Below are 21768 nucleotides of genomic sequence, written 5' to 3'. Positions count from 1 at the left end.
CAATAATATGATAATTTTCCCCCTCTCCTGTATAGATAGCAGGTGCTTACACAAATGAACGCTCCCTTTCTATGGCTTTTGGCCCAGTTAAATAAAGCAGAATAAATGCCTTTGTATGGTCATCTTTAGCAGAAAATGCAGCCTGTATGAAAATGTATTCTTGCTCAAACACTCTCCAGTTCTCAGCAATATTGCTGTCAAACTCAAGTATACTGGATTTTCAAAATCCATCTGCCATTCCCACAAAGTATACGCAAACACACTGAAAATTTGGCCCTTGTAATTATGAATGAGTAAACTGTGCTGTGAGCTTGTAACAACATTCAAATGCACAATAAACACTATGAAATACTTTACTCTGTAAAATATGCTCTGCAATGGCGGTATTAGACTTTGGAACAGTAATGGGATAGCATTCCCTAGCTTAGATCTTTATTCCATATCAGTTATAATTAATGTAATATTACATTGGATCACACCTACCTATATATCTGGCTGGAAAACAATACATGAGATTCATATAACTGATGTCAGAACTATGGAAACCCAGTTTAAGGAACAATATGGAATAAGTAGAGTTCATTGGCTTTTAAGTGAATTTTGTTTGTTTAATAAGAAGTTTGATAATTTTTCTTATGGCATTAATCAAATATTCCCCTGTCCAGCAGGGAGACTGGTGGGATCCCAGGGTTATATTTTCTGTTTCCCATCAAGTCGTCCAGGTACCTCTTAAACAGGGCTAGAGAGGTTCTCTGCTTGACATGGAGAGAGAGTCTATTCCACAAATGGGGGAGTCTTTGCAACACAAATCTATCCCGCCAACAAGTTCTATTAATGTCACAGACCAGATTAAGGCCTTGCATGTAGGTTGCATGAGTGGAGTTTGGCTTGCAGATATGCAGCAACTTCATCAAGGCTGGGTCTGAGATGGCTTGTATGCCAGACACAGATTACCTCTGAGCAGCCTGTATGAGACCGAGTAGAGGGACAGGGCTTTTAGCCTATCTGTATAGGACAGGTGTTTGAGACTCTGGATTTTCCTGGTCAGGAACCTCTGTGTTCTCTCTAGCTGCTGCATGTGCTTGGCAAGGTACATGCTGAAGGGAGCTTTATACTCGATAATTGGTCTGATAAGGGAGGAGTACAGGAATGTTGTGACCTCCTTGTTCCTGGATGAAATACCCTTATTTATGAGATGGGCCATGTAGAAAGCCTTCCGTACAACCGAAGCAACATGGTGGTCAAAAGTCAGGTTGCTATCAACCTTAATGCCCAAGTCCCGTGCGACTGATTTCGTGCCTCATGACTGATTGCATGCAGAACCACGATAGTACTAGGCACCAATTCTGACTCTGCTGTGTCCTTTTATAGAGCTGTAGCTAGTGTATTTGTTGCCCTTGACAGTTCTTCTGCCTGCACACCCTTAAGCCAAAGTCCTGAATTTGAAGATTGAAGGTCAAAGTGCACAAAAAAATAAATATTTCATGCTAGATGTTATAACTTCTGTACCTTGCTACAATTTGGAACACAAACTTCTGTCCATTACAAGAGCAAATATGCAGTATCAGCTTCATTTATGAAGCCAAAGTATTCTCCCAACTTCCCAAATGATCGACAGTTGTGAGCTGACCCATTAACAGCATGTGTTGATTGTGTCTCATATACCACATTGCTTCTGGGCAGCTGCTCATTTCACACCACCCAAATCATGGTATAGTCCAGTCAGATTGGTTATAATGCTGTGGTATCTGTGCACTATGGACACCATGAAGGGTACCCTGTTATGCTGCTCTCAGGAAATCTTCTATATGCGCAAATATTTGAGATGTTGTTGAAGAAAGCACTGGCTCCACTGGGCTTTGATCCTGAACAGGCTACTGAACTTTCTTTTCATATTGACTTCAGAATTAGGTGGAGATGCAGCATCCACAGATTTGATATGTATAATTAAAATAGGGAAAGGGGTGAAATGGGCAAGGCAGCAAGATAAGGTGGCAAGTCGTCCAGCTAAGAGGATGAGTCTGCATTGATCTGAGCACCTGCACAAACCTGAGTATTTTGTTTCCTATTAGATTAACATGGTATTCCTGTCTTGTTCTTTGTAAAGAGCAGAGAACCAGTGTGCCATGTTGACAGATAACTGGTGCTTGATATTAGGACCTAGTAGTTGTACTGTAAGGGATGTAAGGTAATGATGTTGTCACTACTTCAGCCAAAATTTCATCACCTGAATGATGAATTTGGTGATATACAGGCCATAATTTTTTCACTTTGGAGAGAATGGCCGAGATTATTTCACCATTTGTGTGAGGAATTTAATTTCCCACAGGACAAAATTGCACACTTATGTGGGAAGAACTCAGGCTGCATACCTAAGAGAAACTTGCTTTCCACTAAAGTAAAAGACATGATGAGAATTAAAGATAGTAATCTTTAATGTACAATAATATGTTCACCTATAATAGGGAGACTACTGGAGAAAGGCTCTTGGACAAGTTGGATGGTACAGTGGGGATTTTAGGCCTCTGACCACATGGCAGGGAATGTAGGCCTCTGCCTTGGTTAAGAATAGTTTCCTAAGACATCTTGGCTTGAATAGTTAAGGGTTCTGGAGAGGACTGCTAAGGATAACACTGAAGTGACTGCTTAAATGCTGTCAACAAACTTGTAAATAAGACATGACAGCAATAAAGATGGTAATACAGATTTAACTGAACTTGGTGCTTATAGTTCTGTGAAATAATTCAACAAGTGTGTAAATAAAAGATGCAGTTTGTATAAGAATAGTAATAATGATGTAAGTGGAGTGTGACTATGACTGAGTATAGTCTTTGAAACAAATAGTGATAGGGATGTTCATTTATATATATATATATATATATATATATATATATATATATATATATATATATATATATATATACAGCTCAATAAAGTTTAGTTGAAAAGGCAGAAGTGTGTTTTTGATTACTGAAATGTTTGGGGAGGGTGAGCAAACCTCTGGAAGAATCCTGAAGACATCATCGGTTTTGTGCATGCATTTAAAGAATTCCATTCTTGCAGCTGTAGTCAACATGTTGAAAAATAAGTAACATCAAGACTATGACAAATGCACCTGTAAGGCATTAAGCAGCTGAAATATCTGCAACATGCTTATTTTTAGTCATATGTGCTTTTTAGACATCTGTAATTTGGAAAGGAAAGAGTTTTCTTTTTTCATTTTAACAAGTATAAAGAAGTTTACTATAGGGTATCTCAGAAGTTTTTCAGTTTTCAGGTCACAGTACTGTTTACAGTGCATACACCTTAAGCAAGAAAAAAACTGATATTTTTCATAAGCGTCTTAACGTAATCATGTGCACAAATGATATTCAGCTCACAATGATCTGCAGAATGAATGGCATTTCTTTTATGCTCATACTATTTTTTTCTTTTTATAATCCAGTAAGAATTAGTTTTCCTTTTATTTTAAATATATGAGTTTGAATGTTAAAACAGAAACAGATGGCAGGACAGCAAGGGCAAAGTTGTTTTCTATAAAATGTGCGGGGTATCATACAACTTGCCATTTCATTTTTTTTCATTAATTTTCAGAGAATGTGATAAAAAGATATCGCTTTTTATATATTTTTTTCTATAACTGCAATGTTTTTGAAATGTCTGCTTGGGGGAGGCCGTTAATAACATGCAAAGTGGTGGGGGGCATGGTTTCATAATGTTTACTGTGTTTTCTTTAATGAGCTTATGCAACCTCTCCCACTAAAATAAAAAAAAATGGCATTCTCTACCTGACTTGTGTGTGTGGATTATAGCAGTGACACACCTGGGTTTAGTTAGTGGAGTGGGTGTGTCTGTGATAAAGTGAAACACACAGCAGAAGCTGCACATTGAGCTGAAGTCATACATCCATAGACTGAAATGTGTCTTAGTAGACAGATAAACTCTTATATTCTAACCCAAAAAGCGAAAGAGTGTCAGAGTTATTGGCACCATAGAAGCAAAAGATTTTGAAAGATACTGTTGTCAGCTACAGACTGCATGGAGTGTATATACAAAAGAAACCAAAGAAATTTCTACAAAATCCAGGAAATGTACAAAAGAAAGGGTGCCATTCTAAAAAAGGGAGTGATAGGCTTTTACGCTGTAAGTAGTATTTGTATTTTGTGTTTTAATAACATTTTGGAGGTGAAGCAAGAGGTATAAACCTTGATTTTGAAACAGGCCGCTCTGTAGAGACTATTATTTCCATACAAGAAAATATCAACTTTGTTACATGTAGCTGAGAATGTCATCATCAACTTATAGATCTGTGGGTAAAAGTTTGATGTCAACAAACCTTTAAGATCTGTGGTAAAGTCTGATATGTTTTGGGTAGGGTTGAATAAATAATAACATTTTATACCGTACTTCTAGAATTGTGCAGTTGTGTGACTACACTGTTTTTGAAGTATGGTTGCAGTGTCTTTGTGAGTTTTATGTTACCATCTCAGTAACCGATTGTAAACAGGCTTGAGAGATGCCATTTTATGACTGATATAAGGAGGGTTGCTGCTCCACTGAGAGAAATACCCCTGTATCTTGCATAGTAGGAAAGATTAAGGGAGTTTAGCCTTCAACAAAGGGGTGTAGGGACTTTCCATCACGCTTAAAAATAATAGTTTTATTTATAGACTGGCTTTCTGGAAGCATATATGATACCGAGAGCCTATAGCCTGAGTTGTGTGTTCTGGATATAGTTTACTTGTACTGGTGTAAAACTAAAGATAGTAACATGCACATTTTTGACTTGGGTGAAGCAGTACTTTGAGTTCACTAAAGCACCTTCTGTGACTTTAATGCCATGGAAATTACTGTCGAATAACTGGTGTAGATCTGATTACTTTACATGAACAACAAGGTACTATCATACAGCAAAATCCTAACAAACAATATCCATAAATCACAAGGAGGCGAATTATTCATATGATTAGACCATTGCTACCTAAAAGGAGATTAACAAACAATATCTTTAGCAATTTCCAGATGCATATTCCATGATTCTTGTTCAGATTAAAAAAATGCTGTCTATGACAAAATGCAAAGGAAATTACTGAAGCTTTAATACAGCAAGTTATATACACATAAAAGCCATGCAGCCTCATAGAGTGGATAAATAGTAATGAAAGTTTCCAGAACAATCACAACTATCAAAAGATTGCTGCCAAAAATAACAGTAAAGCACATCTCCAGTCCTTTACAGGCACCGCTGATATCAAGATGTGGCAATGATCCTTGTGGGGGTAACCCTTTTTTTTTTAAACTTCTGGTAACACTATGAGCAATTCTTGTAAGCTCTTTAAGTAGGACTTACTGGAATGGTTTGTTCTCACTACTTTTATAAGTGGAGCATTTGACATGGCCTTCTGATTAAGTATAACCTAATACACTTATTTCATAACTTCATGAAGTTTATCAACCCACTCACCCTATAGAATGTCTTGTGATATATGCTTTCATAAGAAACATATCACTGCCCTTTCAGAGGTGGGCAGCTCGAAGCGACAACAAAGCAGTAATGAACTACCTTAATTATAGAGATAAAGGGCCGTGCACTCATAAATTCAGAACTCCATGGCTGGCAAAAACTGTTTTTAAAGACAGTGGGATGAGGTGGTGCATATGGAACATACATTTGTCTTCCCAGGATGGAAAAAGCATTGAAAAGAAAATATTAATATTTAAAAACTGAACACGTGTAATGCAATGTCTGAACTCATAGGGAAACATTGAAATGCAGTCTTGTTGAAATCATTCTGATCATCTGATGAGTATTTTATACATTTCAAGTAGAAGCTTTTATTTTTCTGGTAAACCCATGCCTGCAGTGTGAGCGAAACATTTATGGACAGAAGACAGTTTGAATTCATTTAAATATTGTAGTAGCAAAAGAAATGGTTTTGTCTTTAGTGGAGTGCCGTAGTAGATGTATATAGTTATTAGTGGTCCATTCTAGCGTTACAAATGTTTATAGTGTGAGATGTAATTGTTTTTCTTGTGTGTTTTTTTTTTTGTAGGACAGATGTATTTTGACTGTTACAAAGTGCAATATTCAAGATTGTGGATAAGCATGTTGTTGGTTTTAGGTAAAAAGATTTGTGATCCTCTAAGGAAATTTGAATCATATTCATGTGCTGCTTGTGACTAGATCTATATGTTCTTGGAGGAACAAAAGCTCTGGATGAATGCTTATGTTCTGAAAGTCGGAACTCATTTGAAGAGCATGCCTCAGGAATCTGTAATAAATATAGTGTGAGTGGTAATAAGTATTTACATGGATCTGAACATTATAGGATGTGTAACACAGGTTCTGAACAGCATGCTTTCTCAGAACCAATGTGATAAGAGAGCACTGGGAGTCAATTATACATAAAGCACAAGTGTCACTGAGTATTTGTGTGACTTTGAACACCGTAGAATATGTACTAGAGGTACTGATACGAAGTTTCTGTTTGAACTAGAGGTAAAGGTTCCTAATGTCATGTTGAATTCATAGATCAAGTTCTTTAAGACTGGAAATACTTTCAGGATCAAATTATCCTAGTTTACTAGGCTTTCATCCCAGAGGTAATTTCAAGCCCAGCTGTTTAATCCCAATGTAATACCATATATATGCTAGTCAATACCCAGGATTGCATTTAGTAATGACTGCCCATGTCCAGGAAAGTTGTAGGCACTGTCCCTGGCAAGAATTTGCAGTGCCCATTCTGCTCGTTCATGTTCCTCATGAACAGTGTCATAGAGGTGCTCTGTTTCACATGAATAGGTAGCCTATTCCAAAGCCATGGCAGTCACTGGGAGACCAATCTGTCCCTCCAGCATGTCCTATTTAAGTTGCAGGCATATTTAGGTCCCTGGAATGGGTAATTCTAGTCCCATTTGATTTACGGATATGCAACAAATTCATTAGGTTTGGATTTGAGATTTTTCTGTAAGCCAGGCATAAGTCTCCCCTAAGAAGTCTATGTGATACAGAGTATTGTAACAGGGACTTTAGTCAGTCTATGTAAGGCACATGCTGGAGTCCCTTGATCTTTTGTTAGAAACCTCTTGAGGTCTCTCCAATTGCTGCAAGTGCTATTGTATGGTACACTGGCAAACAGTGTTATACTCAATTACGGGCCAGATTAGTGCCAAGTATAGCCGCATTATAACCTCCTTTGCTCTCAAGGTGATGCCTTTGCTAATCGAGTGTGCTATGTAGAAAGCCTTCCTTATAGCAGTAGATACATGGTGATCGAAGTAAAGGTTGCAGTAAATTTGTTATCCCAGATCCCTTACCACTTTGTGGTACTTAGGATATTGTTGATTTGAAAGTGTGAAGGGACATTGTTTTTGCCAGAGGAAATGATGAAGGATTTCTTTGCATTCAGTTTGAGACTGTGACTAAGGCACCAGGCATTTGTCTGCGTAAGACCCTCCTGGAGTATACTGACATCATTTGGGGATTCATTAATTGCACCCAGTTTGCAGTCCTCCGCAAACTTGGTCAGCCACAACTCCTTAGTTTTGGCTTGAACTTCTGAGGAGTAAATACCAAACAGTAAGGGGTCCAGCACTGACCCCTGTGGCACCCCACTGGTGAGAAGTCTGCTGGTTGATGTGGAGTGATCCACTTTGATAGCGTCCAATTTTTGATCTAGTTAGCAACCCATCTTACAACAAAGGGGTTTACATTCAGTTTGCTAGGTTTATCGGCAATGCTCGAAAGTGGGATTGTGTCAAATATTTGCCTTCATCAATGGCCCTGGTCACATTTTCAAAGAAATCTGCCAGATTTAACAGGCAGGATCTTCCCTTGACAAAGCCAGATTAGCTTGGATCCAGGGTTTGGAGATCACCTGTGCCTTTATGAGGTCAATAATGATATGTTCTGTGGCCTTACAGATGAAGCTGGACAGGGTTATGAATCTGTAATTCCTGGGTCTGTTGCTAGCCCACCTCTGTCAAAGGGCGTAACTGTTGCTGTTCTCCATTCCAGAGGAACAAAGCCTGTGGTCATGCTAGTTCATGTTTTAGCCTGTTTAGAAGACAGCCTGGGATGCTACCTGGTTCCATAGTGGCTGTGTTTTTTGCCTTGGACAAGGCTTTAATGACCAGCTCTTCAGATATGTAGGGTGGGAGATGTTTGGGGGAAGGTTTGTGATAAGTTTGGAGGGGATAAGGGAGTGAGATTTTTACCAAACCTATCCGCTAACAGGTTTGCTATTTCTGTGGGGTCAGTGTGTGTGGTACCATTAGTCATTAGTTCTGCACATGCTTGGGTCCTACCTTTTAGGCTACATACGTAGCTGTAAAAGGCCTTATGGTTATACTTGGCTATGCTTGCTACGTACGTTGTTCTCAAAGCAGCCCTTTAGAGGATTTGACATACTGTCTTATTTGCCTGTTGAGGCTGAGAAGGGTGCATTTTCATTGTTAGAGCCTCACCTTTGTTTTCTCGGACAGCAACTACTTGCTTGCATTTATTGCAAAGTGGCTTGTTTTTACTTGGAGCCTTGGCTTTAATTTTTTCTGGTACATCTGTGTTTATACACTTATACAAGTGATTTTATATGGCTTTAGCGTAAGCTTTGGAGTAGTAACCACTTCCAGCTGGGGGTGGGGCTTGGAATGCATTTATACCTTCACCTAGGGTGCTATAATTTGTCTTGGTGAAGTTTTTCAGTCTGACTTTGTCCTTTTTGAGCTGGCAGTAGTGCCAGAACTCTCAAGGTAACTGATTTGTGGTCATATTTAAATAATTGAGGGTACGACAGTTGCAGCAGTGCATCTGTTTGATATATTAGTGAGGACCAGATATAGTATAGTATGTTGTCTGTTCCTCTTGTCTTTGTATGAACAATTTGTTCCAGGGAATTTGAGTTAACAAAGTCAAGGAACTTTTACTCTAGTGAGTTAGGGCTAGCATAGATTTCCCAGTTGATGGTGTGATAATTGAAATCCCCCATAACCAGAGTGTTCAGGAATATTGTTTAGTCAAGTAGGCTTCATGCACATCATAACCCATGGAGGAGGATCTATAACTGGCTATGTCTTGAATGCAGGTCTTATCCACAGTAACCTGAACTTGGAGTAACTCCATGGAGTTGTCTAGTCTAACAAGACAGGAGGTGACTTTATCTCTTACATAGATAGGTTCACCTCCTCCTTTGGTTCTCACAAGTTTATTCTGCTGTCTGTATGTTTGGAAGGCATTGTAGCATTTCAAGGCTTAGGTACTCTCTGAGGTCTACAACCAGGTTTATATGACTGCACAGACATCTACATCTTTCACTGATAGAAGTGCTACCAGGTTATCCTGTTTTTGGTTTAAGCTTCTAGTGTTTAGCAGCATGGCTCTTATTTTGAAAGGATTGGCAAATTTCACATCGGTAGGTTTTGTTTTTGAGAGCTTGCCTAAAAAGGTACTATGGGGGAGGCAAGAGCCTTTGCCATCAGGCAAAAACCTAGTGGTGCCAGGTACAAACTGTCTCTGACAAAGCAGCGAGGTTTGTCAGACGTGGCTTCCTGGGCTGACAGAAACCAGATCCCCCTAGAATGACACCAAAGACTAAGCCAATTATTGAAATCAGTCATTTTTTTGTATATTGTATATATTGTATTATATTATGGCATCATTCTAGGTGAGGGTAGTATGCTATTCAGGGCTAGGGACATGCCTACCTGGGACACACATTCAGAGAGCTCAATCTTGTCTCTTTCCATATATTCCAGTGAGGTGCGTCTCGGGTCATTCACTCCAACATTAACTATGACAGAGTCATAATTTTAAAAATAAGTAAGTCGTCAGCAATGGTTCATAGGCGTTTACTAGGCTAACAACCACAAAGGCCTTTTTAAGCATAGCCATGCATCTCAAATATCTGAAAAGTTCTGATACCCTTGATAAGTGTAAGCAGGGGGTTGGGAGATGAAATATTTACAAGCTAGGGGTGGGAGATGAACCATTTACAGGTTGCCTGTGTCCATTAGAGAGAGAGGTGCTGAACCAGGGATGAATTTCATATTCCTCATCCAATTATCCAAGTTGCACTTGAATTGGGTTAGGGAGGAACTCTGCTTCACATGGATGGGGAGCCTGTTCCATAGATGGGTTAGTCTCTTGGATACATACCTGTCTCTCCAGCAGATCCTATTTATATCACACACAAGATTTAAGTCTTTAGAATGGTTAATTCTAGTGCTGTTTGTTTTGTGTATATGCAGGAGGCCTATCAGTGTGGGGTCTGACAATGCCCTGTATGCCAAGTATAGATCTCCCCTGAAAAGCATGTAGGAGGCAGAATACAGGGATGAGAACTTGAGGTAGTCTGCACAGGACATTTTACTTCTACCTTGTATTCTTTATAGAAGAACCTCTATGGACATTCCAAATTGTTGGATATGTCTGTTTAAGTACATAGCAAAGGGGGAATTTTACTCAATGTTGGGTCTGATGAATGCTGAATACAGTGAAACAATGCCTTCCATATCTTTGTTTATAAGTTGTGCATCATAGAATGATTCTCACTACTGCAGACACGTGATGGTCAAAGGCTAGATTACTATCTGTGTGTCCCTAAGTCCATGACTACTGGATCAGCTGTAAGGGGTATGTTGTCAATATGATGGTTACCAGTGGTGGATGACTTCCCAATGGATGTGATCATGCATTTCTTGGCATTTAGTTTGTCCATGGCTCTGACACCAGTTATTTGTCTGTGTCAGTGCAGGATTCAATGACGGCTCCTAATTTACAATCATTTGCAAATTTATTCAGCCAGAGAACATTGACATTGGCCTTGACTTCTGAAAAAGTAAATGCCAAAAAGGAGTGGTCCAAGTACTGATCCCTGAGGGGACTCCACTTGTGACTGACCTCTTTATAGAGATGGACTCCCCAATTCTAACTTCCTGGGTCCTGTCTGTTGGCTATCCACTGGGTGACATATGGGTTTGTACCTAACCTCTTGAGTTTGTCAACAATGCCTGAGTGGGGTATTGTGTCAAATGCATTGGTCAAGTCAAGGTAGGCAGTGTAAACCATTTTTCCCTCATTCATTGCTTTGGTTACCTTCTCAAACAAGTCCACCAGGCTGAGTAGGCATAATCTGCCATTGATGAAACCAAACTGGGTTGGGTCCAGTGTCTGGAGGTTTACTATATCGCTATTGATCATCTCCATGATAATTCTTTCCATGGCTTTACATACAAGACTAGTGAGACCTATAGGTCTGTAGTTTCCAGGGTCTGTAGATGTCCCACCTTTGTGCAGAGGGATGACTTTTTGCTGTTCTCCATTCATGACGCACAAAGCCTGTTTGAAGACTGCAGTTAAATAGTAATCCCAGAGGCCCTGATAGGTCATGTTTCATGCTATTTAGAAGGCATCCTGAGATACTGCCTGGGCCCATTTGTGCAGTGCTCTTGGTCTTGGAGCATTAAGGACCTGTTCCCTAGTTATAGTAGGGGGATTAGTATTTGATGGTATTTCCTGAGGGAAGGTTGAGGGAGAGGGAGTGGTAAAGTTGGAGCTGAATTTATCAGCCAGGAGGCAGGAGAGTAGATTTAAGATTTAAAAAGAGATGAAGATTATTCTTGAAAAAGAAAACAGAGAATTGGTTCATGAATGAAACTATAGAGGACTCCTGATTTTAGGACATAAAAAAAATTGCATTTCAAAATGATGCATGCTGGAGTTTACCATTTACATTGTTTCTGAATCAGAATATGGATTCTGATTCAAAAACTCAATTTGAAAATCATGAGGGGTTGGGCATGAAAATCTGGGCTAAGGGCTAAGTGTCTGACATGATATGGTTGGTTACTTGAACATAGGCTATAGTATTGTAGAAGTCAGTCCTAACTCCAATCTGTAAATTGCTAAGTATCTTAGAGTGTAAAGGAGAGAAATCTTAAGTTGGGGATTTGAAAAGAGAATTTAATGGGTAGAGTTGCCCCCTCTTCAATGAGGGCTATACTGCTTAATACAAATTTTGGGGTATCCATCAAACTGTCATGGCAGCATTTGGAGGAGGCCATTGTGTTAAAATATTTGACATACAGGTTATTTTGCTTTGTTTTCAATTTTGGGGATTGTTTGGGTGAGGAACTTATCTTTCTGAGAGTTTTTGTCTATATTAAAATGAAATTTCAGTTCTTTGAAGGGAGACTTAGTATTAACAGGATGTCTGAGGTGGAAGAGGTCTCATAGGATAGGATAGGATAGGATCTTTCCTAGGATAGGATCTTTCCTAGGATAGAGGATGAGGCAGATATCACCATGTAATAGCCAGTGTGAGAGAGAACACAACTAAGAATGCTTTTAGTCTGTCCAGGTTGCTAAGCAAACTGATTTTTAAAACTATTGTGCTCTGCCTACTAGGGCAACATTTGACAAGAGCAATTTTACAACCTGATATATTTATGTTTAGACTAGTAATTTAGTCAATAATGCCAGCATGAGGAATCACATCAGTGGCTTTAGCAAAGACCAGATAAGCGCAATGGCCTTTGTCAATAGCATCTCTTAATTTTTGAAATAATTTAAAGTTTAAGAAGATGGGGCCTATCTTTCATGAAGCTAAACTGATTGGAATTGAAAGTGTTTAAGTCACTAAATTCATTGTTAAACAAAATAAACTTGCAAAACCAAAAAAAGCAGGTGTAGTCCAACAGAGGTAGCTCAGAAACAGCCAGTATTAAAAAAACAATTTAATGTGAGTGCTTTTTAAGGGGTCAATGCCCCAACTTCTTCAGACAAAAGATAATTCAAACATACTCCCCTTATATACTAGTACACACATCAATTATTACCCCAATTAGTAAAAAACAAATTTTTACTTATGCTAAAAACATTAAAACACACTATCAGTTCATACTAATATAACTTGCAAAATTCAGATTTTCCACAACTTAGAATCAGAGAAAATTCTCATACAGTTGTCATAAAAAATATAAAAATCAAAGTATATTTTAACAATTAATTATTAAAAGCCTTAGGACCACATCTTAATACAAACTATAACTACCTTAATGAAGCACAAAAAAACCCACAGCTTTATCAGACTTTAAATCTGTTTTTACATATTTGTTAATAACCACATTTTATATTTTATATTTACATTTAATATTATTGTCACCTAAATGCCACATACTAGCTCCTACTTCGATGTTAAGTGTTACATTCCATAGTTAAACTATACTTATCAGGAATATATGCATCCTTATCAGCAAACCTGCCACTTCATTCTTGCTCCTGCTTCAGCAGTGCAATCTTTTCCAACTTATAACCAACCTGATCACTAAACAGTCACTAAAATATCCACCACTATGAAAATACATAATATACACTTTTTTTATTTATTTTTTATTTTTTACTTTTCACTTTAACCTACCAAGATTTTTTTGTGAGATTATATATGTATATTTAATGCCCACCTATTATTTTGTCATACATTTATGATATTATACAATTATAATTCATTAGCCTTCTACCTCAACAGAGCTTTTTAAGCCTATATTCCTGAGTCATGCCAGCTCCTTAAAGTACACAAGAGCAACATGCATCCAGTTTGTTCCGTAAGTGATTATTTCCAAATTTTGCAGACTGACAACATGTATGCTTTAAATACATTTGCTTATATGTTCATAAATGTGTGCTTGGAAACCATTTCAGTCACACATTATGTAATTAGTACATATATAGTACCAGTTAGAGTACTCTCTGCATACTACTCCTGTTTGAGTAGCTGGTATTCTGCAAGCAATTATTAACTCAAAATACATTCGATGACAAACAGCTGTACAACTTGTGAAAAGAAAACAAAAGAAAGCAGCAAGTAGATTTGGTTTTAGAATAACAAATCCATCAATGAATGTGCTGTAAAACACCTAACACCCAAGCTTCTACCTTACAAGGGAATGTAACAAAGAAAAATGCATCAGATAATCCTGACTGACACAAGAAATCCATTCTCATATAAGCAAGATATGAGAACTGGGAGGACAAATAAAGAAACTAAACTTCCAGAAACATATTTAGAATATGCACAGCATAATAAATAAATAAATATGTAAGCAAACAGCTCAGGAAAACCTTCAGGTTGTCTCCTATTACAGTGTAGAACATGTCTATTTCATATACTTATTTAACTTAATCTTTGTATTTCCATCAGTAACAAGAGTTTCTGAATATAACATCCTTTCTATTGCCATTTCTGCTAAAAGTCTTCATTCCATATCAGCTGATTACATCCCATACCCTATAAACAGATATTCATTATTCTGCGCAACACTCAGGCATGTTTGACACCTACTAGTCTGTCAATTAACTGCTAAAAAAAAAATCTGTACCTTGAATGAAAAATGCAATACCATGAATAACATTGTTCCTGTTCCCTTTTCCATTTCTTGAAGCTTTTGGGCCATACTTTACCTTATGTAGCTTTCCTATGACTATACCCTTCTTAACTGTAGATAAGAAAATCTGCCTTTTGTAGATTCCAAATAAAATTGTCACAAAAGAAGTACTTACACCTTCCTTTAGTAGTCATTTCCCCAAAGTAGCACCTTTCAAACAAAGAAGTGAAAATACTACATGCCACAAAGATCCTTGAGCTATACAGAATGAGCATAGCCAAGTTTCAAAGGCGCTAGAAATGAAGATGACTATTTAACATTTACCTTACTCTGTACCCTCAGTAAAATTCAACCTAATGCTGATAGTCACCTTTAGGAATAAACTGATCTCCCATTTGCACACTCATAGAACTTTCTGGAGAGATGTCAACTGCTTAGCAAGATTTCTACATAAAACAGCCTATTCACTCTAGACACTTCTAGCAACAATTACCTTCTCCCTTATGCCCTTTCTGATCCAACATGTTTAATCACACCTCTTCCCCACTGCAGCCATACAAATTTTCTCTCGTAGTTTCATAGGTGTCATAGGTTAGTACTAAGCTAATTGCCCTTGTAGGCCATTTTAAGCCTAGCTAATTACCCCATGTGATAATCAAGCCCTTTATCCTCTGTCTGTAAGGTAAACACCTTAACTATTATGCCAGTTTCCCTCTCTGTCTTACCCCAACCATTTTATTTCCTGATTTGCATTTAGTTTCACATATGTTGCCTATTCAGGGGAAGCCCACAAAGAAACAAACCTACAACACAACAAACCTAACTCTAATGGATTATATAATAGTCCATTAAGGCTTTAATACTTCAGTTTTCATGATTTTTTTCATAAATTATTAATACGGCCTTTTCACTTGATGTCCTTTATGACGTTGGAATCTGCTACTACAATTCCTGTACCTAAAGTAGGACCATCCATCATTCTTTCTCACAGCTGTCACTCTCCCATCCCCAAAATAAATTACCCTGCAGTGGGGTTCTTCAAACAGTGATACTAAGCAGTGTAGCAGAAAATTCCCAGTAATACCAGATTTTAAGTACTCTTTCTCCTGTCTTAATACTTTATATAACAAAACATTTTAAATTCAAAAATAGTAGCTATTAGCAGATATATTAAAGCTCAGTGTACTTGGCACTGCTGGGGACATATTCAGTCTTCTATTTGCTTTAAAAATATTGATGCCAAATTGTCTTGTCTTCACTTGTACAGTTATTGATCAAATCTGCATCTGTCAGTATAAATTATTATACTAGGCACAGTCATTTTTTTTGTTTTCTTCAGTATGACTGTCTTGTGTGCTTGTTTGATAACCTTTCACTTTTAAGTATGCTTGTTTTGTATCTTTAGACTGTCAATATTTGTAATATTTGGATCCTGTCTTAAAAAAAAAAAAAAACTCTCAAATAATGAGCCAGTCCATCTGCACTGTTGACATAATTAGTAAATAAATTATGTTGACTATGCATACTCCCATTTGCTAGGTATGAAATTGAGTCTTTGTGAATTAATAGATTGCAATCACATGTCTTAAACATCTGAGTCCTTTTGCATTTTATATTTATCAAACTGCCAAAGATAGAAGTGGAATAAACAGAATCATCTGCAATTTACATGTTAATCTAATACACCCACCTGTTAATTCTAGGCTCCATGGTAACAACCTAATTCATTGAGAAACATTAAGAAAACGGAAGATATCCAAGGCACATCTATAAGCAAACTTGCAAAGGATGAATTCTTTGGAATATATAAATATAACTAACAATAAACATGATTTCAGCTTCAGCATTAGATATTTCAAAGCAAAGTTATTATAGAATGGAAATGACTTTTTTTTCAGATTCGAGGTCTCCATGTTCCCTAAAGCAGACTTCATTTAATTAACATTTCTGCTTCACACATGATACATTTAAGCAGAAGGATCAGATGACAGATCCATCTTATTAAATACTGTTTGCTATGCTCAGCTGCAGAAATGTCCATGTGCCATTTATCATTATAAGTAAAAATTGAGTTAGATATTTTGGTAATGCATGATCTGGCATTGTTGTTTTAGTATAATGAACTGTAATATAGTATAATGTATTTCTTACTAAAATGTAATCTGCCTCTGTGGATTTCTTTATAATATTTGCAAAATTTTAAAGATATTATAAGGCAACCTGCATTCTATATATCTAACACATGGACCTTTTTCTGTACAGTACTGTCATTCCTACAAATTGAAATTGTAAGCTAATTTCTTTCTTTCCTTACTGATGTATGTTAGGCTAACTTCTATCTCTAATGAGAAATAATATGTTTATAATACATTTTAAAACGATGTTTGTGAATAAAACTACACAGGAAATTGTTGTAGGAAACCTGTTGGTGGCAAGGAGACCATTTGCAATGCTGTAGATAGAATAAAGAAAAGCAAAGATATAAAACGTGAAAAAGAAGCTTTAAATTAATAAAGTTGCCATTTTCAAATTACACTACAAGTTATACTGAGAAATTATACAGAGATATGCACTATGAACAGGCATATACATATCTGAATTTATGCTAAATGAGGAAATTGTCATTATGAAATTTATTGCATAACGTACTATTTAAATTATATTACTCTCCTTGATACAAACACGACAATATAACTGCAAATAGTTTGTTCAAAGCTAACTAATCTGAAAACCATACCATACTGTTATGTATTCCTTCTACAGTCCACCCATTTCACAACTAAGAAATTATTTTGTTCCCTTTGTCCTAATTTCTTGAAGTGAACTTATTCCTTCCTAATCCATAAAACTAACTTTGTTCCTCTAATAACTAATTGTTTAGAGTACATCTATTTTATAGAAGAAAAGTAATTGCTATATTGTAATGGTAAAATGTCATTGCAAGCACAGAACACATGGTATTCAGACACTGTGCTTAGCACTAAGCTGGTAAATTTCTATAGTAAAGGTATTTGCCAGGTTATGAAGGGGGTGTTCAGAAATGGTCATAATGTGACCACAATGTGATAGTTGAGGTAGTGCAACATTTTATTTTATTAACCATTTTGGATTGGTGCAGGAGCCTTTTCAGTTACATCCTTGTTGCCACGGCTTGTAAATGCCAATACAAAATACATGAGTTTTGATAAAAGACAAATGCAAATAATAAAAGTAGGTTCAGTAAAAATATAACTCCTATAAAATAAAGCGACTTTCTCAATGAGGCTTAATTATGCATACATGTTAACAGGAATAAACTTGTCTTGGATAGTGCTGCATAATGAATCCACTTATTCATAAAAATGTCAATTATTGCACAAATGAGTGTACCGCACCATGAATGGTCACATGACCTCAGGACAGTGGCATTTACATGCGCATCAAAGTGCTGTACACCTGCGACTCATTCAAAGCTTGGCGCCCATACATGTGCTACATGGTATAGTGCCAGCTTTTATAAATGAAAAGAAATGAGTCGTGGCAGATGGAGAGGATGAACAGCAAGAAGGCTAACACATAGAAAGACAAAGAAAGGGAAGAGTGATATGGGGTGGGGGAAGAAAACTAGTTTTTTTATAGGGGTGTTCTTTTATATATTTAGAAGAAGTGCAGGGGAGTAGAAAGCATGGGGAAGCTGTGGACAGGAAGAAGGCTACAGAGATGTCCTCAGGGGCAGACACACAAATGTATAACTCCTACAAAGACTGACAGGAGAGGTACTGGTAAAATAGTGTGGCCCATAATGGGGATATACAGACAGAGGGTTGACATCTGGCAATATGGAACTGAAGTACAAAAAGAGGTTGATAGGAGGTATGACATAAAATTAAGGGAAACACCATGGGGTGGATAAGCTGGCATGAGGATAGCCTGACAAATTGTCCCAAATATAAGGCCTACCAGTAGTCTGCCACCTCTTTGGTTGGTAATGGGATTAACTGCCCTCCTCAGTGCCCATTTTTTGGGGTCTAGTGCATATGTGACAATACCAGCCATATGACTTGGGGCTCTACTGCCAATATTGAGCTGCTGGTCCACCTTGACATCATCCACCACTGAACCCCAAAATTGGTGGCCCAAGAGAGCATCACTGTTTGATAAGTAGCCCCCTCCTCCACCCATTTAAGGAGCAGTAACAGAGGATATCAGTGAGCCTTTTGGGATCCACTGCAGAAAATCTGGCTTGGGACCTTCTGGGAACCCTGCGGTCAGTGCAGTGGCTGGTGCAAAGCATGGTGGCTACAACCTCACCGATGCAAACTCTAACTGATCTACAGGAACACATGAAAACAAATAGAGAAACACACAAGAATATAATTAAAACAAGAATAAGAAAGAACATAGAATAGGACCCAAGTAAAATTTTCCATGTTATATTCATTACTAACTCAATACATCCAAATGATGCCTCCAGGTACACCTACAGTTAACTCCTACTGATGCCTCTAGGTGTCAAATATTTTGCTTTGTTTGCATCAATATTTCCAAAACCATGCTATGTACAAGGTTTTAAAAGATTTCATCTTAAAGTTTATAGTACATGGCATATGGATGCATAACAAGTTGCACATCCAATGAACAATGAAGCAGTGATGAAATTAAAATGAAAAATAAAAAAATGCCCACTGCTATAGTAAGCAAGCTATATACAGGTATACAGTCATGGCAAGTGGACAGGTAACTGGTACAGTTTAGGACACTAGTACGGATGACATGGTTAAAGCAAGTACTCTGCAAATTCTAATGAACAACTAAGTAGTGATGAAATAGTCAAAACAATATTGCTATTGTGGTAAATAGCTTATGTACAGCTGCTATATACATGGCAAATTCAAAGATAACTGGTACAGTTTAATATCACACTAAAATGGTGGAAAATTAGCTATCTGCATTGGCGGGCCAAGGTAAATTTGTAAAATACACAGATGCAGTAATAACAGTACTGTACTCGTACCCCATTGGCTGTAAAGTCTGGCCTGTCTCCTCTGCAAAACTGAAGTACTATTAAGAAGCACAGCAGACCCAGCACACAACAGATAATATGTAAAACTTTAGCTTTCAGGCCTACTGTACAGTGATTCAGCAAAACCGAAAATCTTCCTGTAGTTACAGAGGCTGCATCTCTTTAATCTCTTATTCCTATTGTCAAGCAAGTTCTGGGCAAGACCTTCCACAATTGCTGTACTTTTACCAGCATTGTTCATCAGAGCAGACCACATTGTCAATTGCATGTCTGGAATCCACCCTATAGAGGGGACCATCATAATGTACCAGGAGGTGGTCCATATGCTGTGAGTGCAGCAGGTTTAAAGAATGTTGCACATCCTAAACCAGGTAACTACTTTACTAAGAAATAATCTTCTACAAAGTAGCTCTGCTTGTAGGCTCTCACCTTCAAACATCTCCAGCCTAACTCATTCCTACCACCAGCTGCCAAACTTTATATTGAATACGTACACTGCAAGCTCAGACATTGTTCCCAAGCAACCCCTGAACTGCACCCCCACAAGCCAAGCTACACTGCACCAACAGTTCTTTTTCCATCCTCGCTCCTAAAATATATGAGTTCTATCCCAACCACCTAAAGGAAGTACAATCCACCTTCTTCATCTTCAGAGCTGAACTTACAAAATTCCTGCACACCAAATCAAACTGTGATTGACACACAGCAGGCCACATCCCACATGGGCTTCTTAAACTGCCAGCATTATTCTCTTCAATCCCCAGCTCCACCACCATCCCCTGCCCTCACTCTTATTACTCCGCATTCCTACCACAATGCAAAGTAAACTGAGGTACTTGCTACTCTACATTTTTTGTTTTATATTGTTCTATTTTTGATGTGCTCAGCTTACTTCTCTGTTCTCTCTCTTTTTCTTTTGTCGTCTTTGTGAATTATTTTACGCAGGCACTACGTGCAAATGGGCAGATGTGATCAGTGTATAATGCCAGTAAAATGTAAAAGAAGCAAAAACATTTGTACACCATATCTAGATAACCGCATTATTAATGAATCCTTATGTTACCCGGTACTGGCCTAACAGGAAGTAGATTTTAATCCAGGGCTAGAAATAAAATAACAAAGATCATAAAGTGCGTCAAACTAGGGCAGAGATTCCTAACGTGCATGTTGCGACCCACTGATTTTGGATGGGTCGTGTCTGGCTAGAAGGCTTGCACAAAAGTTTTTTTAACACCGCAGTGGTGTTATTTTCTTTAAGGAAGACCATGCATGCACACCAATAACACCGTGGTGGTGTTATTTTCTTTAAGGAAGACCATGCATGCACACCAATGTGGATGTAAGCCCATTCTGCACTCTCCTATGTAATTTAAACTAGCCATTCCATTTATAGAGGTGTGTGTATGTGTTTGTTTTAACATACCTCTGAAGTGTCCAAATTTAGCCTCATAGTTTTGGTGTGTTTCTCAAATTTGTGGTTTTATGGCAAATCACAGAGGACTTGAAGTCACTAAATAATGACATGTTAGTTTCAGACTTCATATCCTTCAGAAAAATGCAAGCTATCACAAACTCATGCTATTCTAGTATCTTACTAATTTAAAAAAGGCAATATTTAAAATATATCCCTATGTTTTTGGGCCATTGTATCCACATTGTTAGGCTTTGTCCAGATTTCTTGCACCAAGAGGTTGAGAGCTATGCATACTTAATGTCCAGATTTGTACCTCCTATTTTTGGCCTATTCCTCAGAAAATTTGTGGTTTTCTTGTAAATCTCAGAGGACTGAAATAACTGTCATACATTTGAGTGTCAGACTTCATTAACTTCAGAAAAATGCATGTTAAAACAAATGTTAATCTAGCAATTAAGGCTGTAAGAGCAATATTTATAATCTTTCCCTATTTGGGGGCCTTTGTCCCCCTCATTATTTTAGGCTTTGTCCAGATTTCTTGTGCTAAGAGTTAGAACAATATGGAGGCATGGTATGTAATGCCTTAGTTGGTGATTATTGCATTTTAAGGGGGATAGGGGTTCTGCATTCCTGAGTGTGTCCTCCTTTGCATAAGATGCTTAGTAACCATGAACATGTCAGTTTCTCATTCATTCCCTTTTGCAGTATTACCAGCTTACCAATTATTCTTTAATGTCATGTAGGCTATTAATTATTCAAGGGCAACAGGCTCTGAATTTGTAGATGAAACACTGAAATGTAAAGTTGTTTGCCAGCAGCAGCCTTTTCATTAGTTACAAATAGGTTCATAGGTTTATACTAGGCTATCTGCCCTAAGGCATTTATAAGCCTAGCCCAAATTTTTGTGGCTTACGCCACCCCTTATATGAAAAAATACTGTGCCCATTAGTTTGTTGTGCCTCTGTCCAGCAGT

At 37.7% G+C, this 21768-nt stretch overlaps 1 long non-coding RNA gene across 1 annotated transcript in view; it reads left to right on the top strand.

The window, feature by feature from the left end:
* The first annotated feature begins 3979 nt into the window (after nt 1-3979).
* The window catches only part of LOC122790053, a 526580-nt gene continuing 508791 nt past the window's right edge, over nt 3980-21768 (top strand). Inside the window, exon 1 of the long non-coding RNA XR_006362911.1 lies at nt 3980-4143. This is a non-coding gene — a long non-coding RNA (uncharacterized LOC122790053). The remainder of the gene's footprint in view (nt 4144-21768) is intronic.

The sequence above is a fragment of the Protopterus annectens genome, chromosome 15.part0 (genome assembly GCF_019279795.1).
Source record: "Protopterus annectens isolate FY-2018-M chromosome 15.part0, PAN1.0, whole genome shotgun sequence".
Lineage (NCBI taxonomy): Eukaryota > Metazoa > Chordata > Ceratodontiformes > Protopteridae > Protopterus > Protopterus annectens.
The sequence above is the reverse complement of the archived record's forward strand: the minus strand, read 5'-3'. Positions and strand labels throughout refer to the sequence as shown.